At 41.7% G+C, this 12369-nt stretch overlaps 1 protein-coding gene across 17 annotated transcripts in view; it reads right to left on the reverse strand.

Moving 5' to 3' along the window:
• Nucleotides 1–6550: 6550 nt before the first annotated feature.
• The window catches only part of celf2 (cugbp, Elav-like family member 2), a 177507-nt gene continuing 171688 nt past the window's right edge, over nucleotides 6551–12369 (reverse strand). For all 17 annotated transcript variants that reach the window (XM_064342579.1, XM_064342577.1, XM_064342576.1 and 14 more), the window contains one exon: nucleotides 6551–11727. The gene's annotated coding sequence lies outside the window, so the exon portion shown is untranslated. The remainder of the gene's footprint in view (nucleotides 11728–12369) is intronic.

A 12369-nucleotide genomic window follows, 5' to 3' on the forward strand; every position in this document is an offset into this window, starting at 1 on the left:
ATTCCCTGGGCTTCCCTTATAGGGCTGTGAAATGTCTGACAGATTCATTTGTCAAATTTAGTGTCTGCTGCAGGCTGTAAGCCTGGGAAGTGAATGGGTGAGCTAGAGCTGAAAGATAGGAGCAAAAGCAGGCGCACAGTGTATACATCACAGTATATGGATCCTCGGTTCCTCAGATAGATCACTAAAATGGAATGGCTTTGTGTTCTCAGACTGTACGACACGCTACTGAACTGCGGAAGGCTGAAAGGAACTCTTGGCTTAACTGTCACTGGTGTATCAGAATGAGGCATGGAAAAATGTCTTTATAATTATATTACAAATTATAATAAATAACTACAGTGCCACCTCGGAATCTATACTGAAATGTTTTGATTTAAAATATGGTCAATAGTCTTGCTTTTACCGAATTGAAGCGATACCTTTTCGACTTTTTTTCTGTTTTTATTCATAAAGTAGCAGCAATGTCAATACAAACATTTAGCATATTAGAATATACAAATCACATAACAAATCACAGGCAACAGCATTCCACAGGCCAGTGAGTTTATTTCTGTATTTAAGGGAAAGAGCTCAGCATTTCCCAGCAAATACACAATGCAACAATACATCAGTGGCCACTAGATGGTAGCAAAGCACACCTTAACAGCGCAAAATCAACTCTTCAGATGACCCTGCACTAATGAACTGTTTTATTAACCGTACGGTATGGAGGGCACAGATAAAAGCAGTAAAGACTAGACTGTTTTTTTTTTTTTTTTTAAGTACATTTTTATTTGAAAAATCCATTTTGATCCTCTGTCGGAACAGTGCAGAAGATCTGACAATGAAATGTCCCCTGCTTTTGTCACGAGTAGCACACAGGCATGGATGGAACATTAAGATCAGAATTTTATAGAAAAACAACTTCAGGTTTGAAGACACATTATGTATTTGACAAAAAATTACTTTCAGGAGTTTTTGCTAAGGTTGGGAAAAATTTTGCCCTTCACAAAATGCTGTCAGTCCATCTGCAAAAACTGGACTTGAAAAGAGACCTCCAATCAAAAATGACAGGTGGATATGTTTTATGTCTTGTAAAATGCATTGACATGAATGACATGGCATTCCAGTGTGCGTCCTGAAAGTATAGTACCTAACCTTGCTCCCACGGTCATTGACATAAACTGGCCTTATAAAAAACGTGAGCTTTTTTTTTATCAGCTTGAATATATAAAATCATGTAGATCTTTTCGAAATGATATCTATATCAATGTCTGGTTTGTGCCTCTGACTATAAGCCACTCATCCTTCAGACAAATCTCTGGAATAAATCCATTACCCCACCAAGATATCCCCTCTCTCATCAAACAAGCCTACCGCAATCATTAGCCAATCAGCTCCCACCTCCACTTGGCATGCGCGTAAGATTTCCATCGTGTAATAACACCCATTAAGTCTTGCGCTGCTAGGCAAACATCTGTTCGCGCCTCCTGCGAACCATTTAGAGTTAAAAACAGAGGAGAGCTTAGCCGTAATATTGAAGAGCCGAGAGAAGCATTTGCGGTGCCTTTCGGTTTCCTTCGAGGCACTCTTGTTGAAATTTATTGAGCGCTTCAGAGCCTGGCGGATCTGATTGACAGGAGTACCGTTATAACCACAGACCATAGAGTGCAGAGTCCAGTTCTGAGTCACAGCCAGGCGGTCACACGGCACCAAATAGTAGGTAATCGCAGGACACGGACTGGCAAGCAACGGATAATGTTTGGAAATTAAAGGTGGATAAAAAAAAGAATATATACATATACTCTGCAAAAAATGACAAGAAATCCCTCTAGTTGCAGAGAACGTGACCCCTCCTCACCCATGCACAGAGTTTTCTCCAGTCCCCACTATAATCCCAAAAGCTGACCTCCAGACCAGCTCATACGTGGACTATACAAAGAGGATTTTTTCCCCCTCCTGATGTCTTTCAAACTAAGAGAAACTAAGTGAATGGACTGCATCATATTTCAAATAAAATGCATGGATTTATTTCTATAGAAAATATATAATAAAACATCAAAAATCCAGATAAGACGCAGCCAATGAACCCACTGAATAGAGCTCCCGTACTTCAACACCGCTCACTCTAAAGAAACGGGAGGTTGTATTCCAGTTAATACAATTCAACCACAGTTAAAAGGTATACAGCTATAATACTGCAGTTAGAAGAGAAGTATTGTCCAGAAATTATGTTTACATTCATAATGCACTAGAACACTTGACATTCCTGTTGGAGGTGTATCAGAAGCTGGGTCTGCAGTCGTTTCCTTGGTGATTGAAACGGAACACTTTGCAAAGGTGCATTCATATGTGAAATAAGGGAGGAAAAACATGTTTGAACACTTAATATAGGTTTAGATATAGCTGGGACTTGTTGTCTGGGTGTGAGATTCAGGTAGCCTAATAAATGGATGAGCGAGAAGACAAGGAGCAGGATAGAAAAAAAGAGGAGGAATGAAAGAAGAGATGGACAGCGATCTGAAAATGTGACCCTTGCTCTGTAATGCAGATGACCACCCTGCTCCCTTCAGCAACAGTAATGCCTTGCTTAGCCAGCGGGATCTGCTGTCCGACAGTGTTTGTGTGGGTGCTATCAGACGCTCGTGGTAAGGAAGGAAACTGGTCTAAGCAAATTAAATATATACCACGGAATGGAAATACCTATACACTGAGGCTTGAGAAACGTGAAGTACGTTTTGAGGTGTCTTTAAGGTAAAACCTGTAGGGTGCAGCGAATGGAAGATTTCAGCCCTGAGTTCTGTGTTTTTAGCGAAACGTGAATCAAACACGAGAATGCAAGAGACGCTCATTTTAATCCTCCACTCCTACCGTTCCATAGGCGGCAGTATGTCAGATCCGGGTGAGATTTGGTCTCTGGATACAAGATTGCGTCGCTGCGCGGCGAAAGCAAGGCTTTTTTCCCCCCCCAGTGTGTTCTGCGGGGCGCTCGGATGTGCAGTGCAGCCCCCCCCCCCCGTAGTTAGCTGGCCTCGTGCTGCTAGTGACGTGGGCTGCTGTGCGCCGCACTCGCGATCGCAAGCTACGGTTCTGACATCTCCAGACCGCTAATTAAAACCCCCTAAGCCTTTCCGGGGGCTAACCCGCCCCCCCCCGCGCCTGTCAGCCTTTGTTCCGGCCAGCTGCTCGCCGCCCTTCACGACCGGCGGAGGAACACAGCCCAGCGAAATGAAAACCCCGAATTATCGGCGTCCTGGTCAATTAGCCCCTTTGCCGCGGCGCCGCGATTGTTATCGCGCTCCTGCTGCGTCGATCTGAGGAGCGAGGCCTGCGTGCGCGGAGGACGGCCGAAGGCCCTCGGTTTTCCGCGAGCGAACTCGACTCCGCCACGTAGAAAAACGCTCCGTCTGCAGCGGCCTCTAATCCCAGAGTCAGAGACCAGCTGTCTGCATCAGCTACGAGAGCAACACTCTTCCCTTCCCAGTCAGGTGCGGTCGGATTTTGGAAAGGCCTTGCACTTCTCAAACACTTATCAGGCAGCCTTCTTTCTGTCCGGAGCGCACATGTGTCCTACCCACAATTCCTTGTCGACAGCTGAACTAAAGCTCAACCATGAATACATTAGAATGATCTCTGATTAATTAATTAATTAATGACCTCACAGTTAATGAGTCTTCACTGTGGGGGTTGTGGTACCTGTAGGGCTCTGACTTCCCACAGCCAATCGGGGGTGCGAGGCTCGGCCGATTGGTCCTACTGCAAGAGCTCAGTGCAAAATGATCTTACCTGATTGGCCCAGCTGGAGAAAACCTCCCGGCGTGCGTCACGCGATCGTCCTGCATCACGTCCATTAAGGACACGGCTTACATGACCTCCTCTTCTTTCTCAGAGGCACGAGGAGGACCTCATTTTAGGATTTATTATAAAAATTGCTTTCATGAAGACGCATAGTCTCACAATTAGTCTTGCACATCTTTATTCTTCAGCAGCCATTTGTGAATTTTCTTTGCGCAGTGCGTATTGACTGCAACCTCTTATTTAGCCAACTTTCATTGTGATACGAATTACCATATGAAAGGGAGATGGCTGTGTGTGTGGGAGATGTGCACTTACCTTTGTGAAGTTCTTTCTGGCTGATTATTTAATTGGCTATGTGGTATTGTGGCTGATGAATCTACACCCCCCCCCCATGTTTTCTGTACGCATGTGTGGACGATAAAAGGCTACCAAGAATATAACGGCTACATAAATCCTACAACCTCTCCTCTGTAAAAATAAATTCACTTGTAAAACGTGTAGAAGCTTAACTGGTAAGCATCAACACTGGTTAAAAAAAGGGGTTGAACAGACTGTTTTTAATACTGTAATACTTAAGACACATCACCAATACCAAGGATAGGATGTCATATTTAATTTCTTTACTTTTCTGGTTTATTATGGAACAGGGCCTTATAGGACACATGAACATGAAGAATATGGAATGTAAAGAGTGGTAAGCCATGAATGTCATGGGCCTAACAGACTTTACATTCATCAGGAGGTAGTACGCAGAATGGAGGAATGAATAACTGTCCCCCCCCCCCCCCCACCACCCCCCCACCCACACACACACACACACACAAGTGCAAGACCAGGAAATAATATAATCAGGCAGTGATACCAACTTGTTTTTATAAAACACAGGAGCTCCACCTATCATAGAGTATGTTGGTAACAAAGGATAAGACAATGCGCAGCGATTGGTGGATATATTCTGGCTACTTCCTGGCAATGGCCACAGGGATCCCAGATGTTAAACTAGAATGTATCCACTGGTTTTTACTTTTTCATCTCAGAGGTCTTGAGGCATGCAACTCAAAGGGTGGTACTCACATTATTTTTAATGGATTTTTCCCATCTCAAAGTTGGGGCTTGCTTACTAATGCACTTCTTCGAGCTGTTTTGGCAAAAAGCGTATGCCAAATGGCTGAATTGTAAACTGTAATCACTTCACTGTTGGTTGTTACCAACATACTTCGTAACTGGTGGAGCTCCTCAGTTTTCTACACATTAGGTGACACCATGGCTGTCCTATCCCTGCTATCCAGGAAGTCACAGGTATTATTTATTCAAATGGAACAGGCCATTTAAAAGAACTCTTTTGGGTCATGGTTTAGCCCTAGCTCAGTGTTAATCACAATGTGTTAAACACACCTTCTAGAAACTGGTATCCTTGGGAGATTTTAAATGCAACCTACACAAGAGCTACCTACACCATAGGTCGTACATTAAAAATGGTCATAGATGAGATTTCATAGATCATAGATCAGGACTAAGGAAAGGCGGCAGTCCTCATAGACCACAACGTAACATCTGTCCAGCTCTATAAAAACCCTGATCTACAAATAATTTAGCTCAATCAATTCAGTCATTACCCTCGAGTGTTTTTAAGTGGCAGTCTGTATAAGCTAGAGGCTCCAGAGGCTGCGGTCCCGCTGGACCAGGGGGGTCGAGCGGTCTTATCAGAGAAAGAAACCACGCGATTTTCCCGCTGGGAACACCACAGAATCCACACAAGCGTAGCGGGAGGACCGTTCGATCGATTAAAAGCAGCAGCCGGATGGTTCTGTCCGCGGGGCCGGTCGGACAAAGTTGAAAACACACAGCGTAACGTCGAATGCGTTCTCTCCATCACACAAGCAGCTACGGAGTATAAAACACGGTCGTCGGCATGGCCTTCTCTGTCGGTCCACTCAGAATGCCGTTTAAGGAAGGTTTAGGCAGACACAAAGGATATATCTCTCTCTACCGACGGCAGACACATCGAGCCTTCCCTGAGATCTCTATTGGGGATGCAGTAGAGACACGCAGACAGCAGATAACTGAATTAAGACAGGGACGAGGTGACAGAGTAAAAGCTACACCAGTGCATCAGTACGGTACAGTCGAATCCAACATGGCGGCCTGCAGGAGTGGAGCACCCTCCTCATCTCCAGACTGGTCTCAAACCGGATGTGCTATGACCGATGAGCCCTTTTTTTTGGGGGGGATATTTTCATTTAGACCACCAATGGTACTGGCAGTGAGGCATCTTGTTTGTAACTGAATACCAAAATGATGTATTTATTTGAACAGATACGCGAAAAAAAACAAGAATAACGCTCTACGATGGGGAAAGCGGCACACTTGCGATTTCAGAATTTACGGAATATTCCCCCAACTCTATAACAATTTTCGAGTTTCCATTTTATCAAAGGCCTTTGAGAACTGCAGAATAGCATGCCATGTTCAGCAGTCCTGCATTTTGTCTGGCACTTCAGCTTTTCAGAATGCTTTTTTTTTTTTTTTTTTTTCCTTGTCACAATTTGATAAACAAAGAAATATACATACCCACACCTATATGTATATTTGCGGTGTTTTCTGACACAACTGTGAGTGACTGTTTGCTGTGATGGAATCGACTGTAGCTTGTGAAAAAAAGGAATGACAGAAAAACAGGAAGGACGTGAAACAGTGGGAGGGTTGTGTGAACGTTGTTACAACGTCAGACAGGCACCAGAACACAACACAACACACAGAGAGAGACAAGTATTAGGAAAAATGGTTTAATATCAGAGACAGAAGCAAAAAACTGCATCACACAAGAACATACGTTTACAAAAATAAGTCTGACCGTTCCAGCTACACAGTTAGGTTCACAGCGAAGGACAGAGAAACCAGAAAAACCTAAACAGCTAAAAGCAAAAACCTCTAATTTGTTTATCTTTGTTAAACTAATACATTTATCCACAGAAGGTGACTAAATACGTCTAATCCTAATCGTCTTATCGTGTAAACGCCACAATACAGAATTAAATGAAACTTACCGCTTTTGTATAGACAAACCTCTATAATTATGTATAAGTCAAAAAGAAACACACACACCCCCTTCCAAAAAGAAAGAAAGAAAGACAAAAATGTGAGGAAAAAGAAGAGGTTAAATAAATCAAGCCAAAGTTCTTCTAGAAAAATCTTACATGAAAACCCCAACTTTCCAACTGATGCCAACCAGATATCAAACATGGGAACCAGCAGTCATGGCTGGCCACATGATGAGGCCAGACAATTCTCCAATAGTTTTTTTTTTCCTTTAATCTCCAGTATAAAAAGTTCCACTGGTACAAAATGCATAAATACAATCAGCTGTAGAAATAGGAAAGCCTGCTTTTTTTGTACTTTTAAAGTCCATCAAATGAAAGAGCTGGAAGTGTTGTAAAACAAAAACAGAATTCACACTGACAGATTCCACTGAAATACATTGACTTTGGCTTTTCTCAAGACTATACTTAAAACTATTAAAATTCTTAAGAATCATAAACAAAATGATATTAATCTACAGACAACAAGCTCTTACGGCACAGGAGAGAAAACACACATATATATTTTTTCCCAAAAATCTGACATAAGCCAAAAATGCAAAGAAACAACATTTTTTTTTATTTCTTTGTTGTTAAATAGCACTTAAGATGATTAGAAAGGAAAAAAAACTGAAACGGTGACAAGATTTAAGATACAACAAGCCTGGTGACGAGATCCCCCTGACGTGAGAACCTCTGCAGTGACTCTTTTGAGGACCCCTATACATTGTGCTTTTCACATTAATACTCTAGTGCTCAATACATAGCATCTAGCGATTAATTCTACCTCTGTTCATTGCTCTAAAATGCTATTCACGCTCTGACAAAATGTTATGAGTTGAAACCGCGAAGCCGAAGCCCCACCCCCTCTCCCTCCAGGAAAACTGGACGACGCTTTCTATCGTAGCACAACGAGCTTCATCCGATTCCAGTTTACGTTAAGAAATTAGCCTCGGCACGGTCTCCGTGGAGACGGGCAGGCAACGGAGGAAGCTACATGATGGAAGCGAGTGAATTTACGTATGAAAACATACTGATCACGCAACGCAGCAGAACCTATCCATATGTATAGCATATCCCGCTGTGAGTATGAGAACATGGAATTTGAGTTTGTGCAACACTGTGGAGATAAATATTATTAGCTAGATGTAACAACAACATTATCAATACCACTACATCGTACCGAAAGACTCCTACAATAAATTAGTTTAGTAAAACATTGCAAAGAGTGCAAAAAACGCTCCTCAAAAGGAGGGGGAGCCTAAAAAGCTTCAGCCAATGGAGAGACTGGAGGTCAGAAATTATATTGCAGCAAGTTTTTTTTTTCTTTTTTTACACGAAAAGGCAAATATTGGCGCATGTTGACGACAACAGTTTCAACAGAGTTGCATGGCACTTTAAATGATGCTTTTGGATAAAGGAAAACACAGTAAGTGCCCTTGAGATTTTAATTCTTAAAAGCACTCGAAAATTGGCATTGACGTAGCTTCTGCGGTAATGGAGAGTAAATCACCCATGTTTGGCACGCAATTGTGAGTTATGAGCAACGAATATTTCCCAAGTGTTCAAGATATTTTGTGTGAGGCGAACCGTTCCAATTTAAGCTCAGTGGCGAAACAGCCGGAACCAACTTCAATGTAAAGCTTTCAGTTATCACAATCAAATCATATAATGTTCAAATATAATAATAATCATCATCATAATAAGAATTCTAATAATACATGCATGTTCTCATGCTTAGCTTTTATCCTTGCACTTTTACAGCTTTTATCCTTTTAGCATTTTTATTCCCGCTCTCCTGCCAAAGCCAAAGGTACAATTAAAGTGAAAGGCTGTATAATTCGCTATATTCACTCCAACCTCTGGAGCCTCCAGAGAGACCTCGCTGCTTGTTCTTCAGCAGAAAGACCGACCGCCGAACAGGACCGCGGAAGCAGAGCTCCCCGACATTCCAGCTAACGCACACCGACCACCACCTTCCATACAAACCTGAAATACTGATATAACAGACCCTGAGTTAAGGCCATGGGTGAGTTTGATTCAAAACAGCAATGTAATTTATCAAAGGTAAACATGGCCGGAGTGGGGGTGGGGGGGGGGGGGTTAGTCAGGAGTAAATACTGTTAAAGTGACCTGAATACTCCCTTGCATTGTGCGAATGCTCCGGTGGTCAGAGTTTATTTCATTACAGGTCAGTATTCAGTAAGACGTGTCGACTGGCCATCATTTCTACGAAGCAACACGCACGTGGGTTAACTTAAAAAAAAAAAAAAAACGAGCACACATTATGAGAACGCATTACTTTCTGTGCAATTTGTGAATTCAGCAAAATGAGATCGAATTATACTTTTAACCAGCACTACTTTACAATATAAATGTTTAGAATAAAGTAACACTAATAATAATAAAAAAATTGAGGACTTTTTTTCTCCCCCATATAATGCTGTGCTTTATGCAAGGATTTTTCTATTTCGGATTAGGGCTTGTAATTAACCTGGATTACACGGCAGCTCCTGAATTTTGAGACGGGTAAACGACAACTTCACAACCGCAGGGATGCAGCTGTCAAAGCACTTTCTTTGTATCCAAGACAAACAATGCACATGATTTTCAACCGAGCTCCCCGCCCGCGCCCAGCACAACTGGCACTAAAAGGGCTCACGAGAAGCTAAAACAACACGAGAGTAATACTGATCCGTGTGCCTGCACTTCGGTGTGCGGGTGAACGTGTGCAAGGAACGTGTGCAGTGCAGGTGTCTATGGGGATCCTGAACTTTCGCGACACTAAAAGAAAAGCAGTCTCGTGTTTCTGGAAGAAGAAAAAAAACAATCAATAAATAACCTATGAATAAAGGCAACTATAAACATGCATTAAAAAAACTGCTCCGTGGTCATGGAAACGATGGAAAGACAGTTGGAAATAAGGCTTTGCATTTGGCCCTCTACCCCACTCGGCGCTGGGTGTGAACTGTAAACCTGTCTGTCGCAGGGCATCAAAGTGTGTGTGTATGTGCGCGTGCGTGTTGTGTGTGCGCGTGTGCGCGTGTGTACGCATGAGCGCTCATTTAAGAAAAGGCTTGTTGGAGGGCTTTAGCTGTCCATCCATGCGTGCGCAGGTGTGTGTGTGTGGCGTGTGGTGTGTGTGGTCGCGGTGGTGAAAGAAGCAGGCTCGAGTCTGACTGCAGAGGATCTCAGTCCCAGGGTCTCCCAGGCACAGGGACAGAAAAGCGGACTGAGAGATTTGCTTTTACAGCACAGGAGTGTGTGTGAGGAACATGGGCACTTTTTACACAGTTACAAAAAGAAAAAGAGAAAGAAAAAAACTAAACAAAAACAACAAAACAAAACAAAAAAACAAATAAAACAAAGAAAAGCAAAAAACCATGAACAGTTTCAGGCAACAAGACCACAGAATAGCAAGTTAACAAACTCTTTTTTAAATCTATATCTTTAAATATGAGGGATCCATACAAAACACGTAATAAAATACCCATGTTATCAAATAATTTCACAAGAAATACACTGAAAGCTCTAGGCAGGAAGTACCTTTGGAATTTGGCACTAAATTCCACTGATTTCATTTTTTTTTCTTCAGAAGAAAAAAAAAATCACATTTTGCTGAACAACAAAACACATCTAAATATTGTTTCCCACGATAAAAAGAAAAAATAATTATGACATCGATGCTTCACAAGCCGACATTTTTTTTTTGTTTTTGTGTTTGTTTTTTTTTGTTTTTTGGAATTTCATATCGCTAATTACCCAACAAGAAATTTAGCAAATAGGGACTCATAGAAAAGAAAAGTAATAGTAATAGTAATAATATGAAAGGCTTTGTCTATTGTTCAAGTAAACCGATTTTAGTCTTTAAAACATGAAACACTGAGGACCGTTAGACTCGTGATGAAACCACAACTTAATCCACGAAAAGCACCAACGTTAACGCGGGTTACAGTTAATTGTTTTTTTTTTCTCTATACATGTAAAGAGTATAAAATATAGGTCATTTCATGTGCATTTAACCACGGATTGTCTAACTGTGAGTCAGTTCAGCAAAAGGTGACACAAGTAGGTAGCATTGTCCCCCCAAACAGGGCAAATCTTTTAAATTTTTTTTTATAACCTTTAACTACTCTAGAAAAAGTGGTTCTATATATATAGATTTTAATGAGAAAGTGAGCCGCTTCAAATGGCCTTATCAAAAAACTACTTTACACTGCCTGAAAAATGTAAAAACCATTACAGAGAGATTCGAATATTTATCAGACAGTTTCTCTTCAAAACTGTATGGAAGTAGTCTATTTATCTTAGAAACCAACACAGGTCACTCCTGGCCTCATATTGCTAGTGTTGCCAGCAGTAAGACCCAATGCCAATCCCTGTATTGATCTTTCAAGTTTACTTTAATGAAAAAAGGAAAGAAAAAAAAAAAGAAACCAAAAAGAAAACTTAAAAGAAGGAAAAAAAAAAGAAACAAACAAACAAAAAACAAACAAAAAAGAAAAAAAAAAAACACTTTGCCACAGGTTTGATTTTTTTTTTTAAACTACTTTTCTGCTTTTTGTTTTCTAAAAGTGTTCAGTCTCTTGTATGGATGCAGCTAAGCTTTCACATTGATTTGCCTTTCCTGCCCCCTCCCTCCCCTTCTCCCAAATATTCAAAAGCTCAAAATGAGGTCACATGCAAAAAATTCCAAAAAGGTCAAGCTAGGTTCAAAGGTCAGTAGGAGGAGACCAGGTTATGATCAGGTGAGCTCAGAAAGACATCAGAGAAACAATGACGGGACGATGAGACGTTTTTTTTTTTTTTTTTTTTTGGATGCCACGGAGACATGCTAGGCAAACGATGAGCTAACAGGCATGGAGATGTTCTAGGGAAGAAAACCGGAGAGGAGAGTGTTACACACACACACAGAGCCGCTGCAGCAGCACAGCTGAATCATTTAAATCATGAGCACGAGGAACAAAACAACAATGCAAATCACCAGGTTATAACGAGGCTAGGATTCACATTACAATTTGCATTTGCATTTTCAAAGTAACACACAACTTCTGAGGGGAAAAAAGAAACACGCACACACACACGCACACACGTACACACACACATGTACAGAACGCACAGTACGTACATACACACACGCACACGCTGACCACCCAAACAATCCATCCATAACGAGTCCCCCCTGACAGGAGACAGGCTGATGGATGTTATTTTGGGAGAAACTATTTAAAGTTTGTCAAACAAACGGAACGGAACGTAACGGAACGGAACGAAAAACGTAGGAGAAAGATCGAAAAGCTGACGTGTCACTACCGATGGAGAGGGAGAAAAACGAACATAGATCGTCACACAAGGAAGTGACAGGGAACAGAACAGAAAAGCGAGACTTAGCACAGCTCCGAAGAGTGGATGTGGGAGCGGGGGGAAAAAATAAAAGTTCTGTGTTCTTGGCACAAAAGACTTCTGAATTCTAGAAGACTACTTCAACATGATTCTATCTAATTCAGTGAGA

The sequence above is a fragment of the Anguilla rostrata genome, chromosome 7 (genome assembly GCF_018555375.3).
Source record: "Anguilla rostrata isolate EN2019 chromosome 7, ASM1855537v3, whole genome shotgun sequence".
Lineage (NCBI taxonomy): Eukaryota > Metazoa > Chordata > Actinopteri > Anguilliformes > Anguillidae > Anguilla > Anguilla rostrata.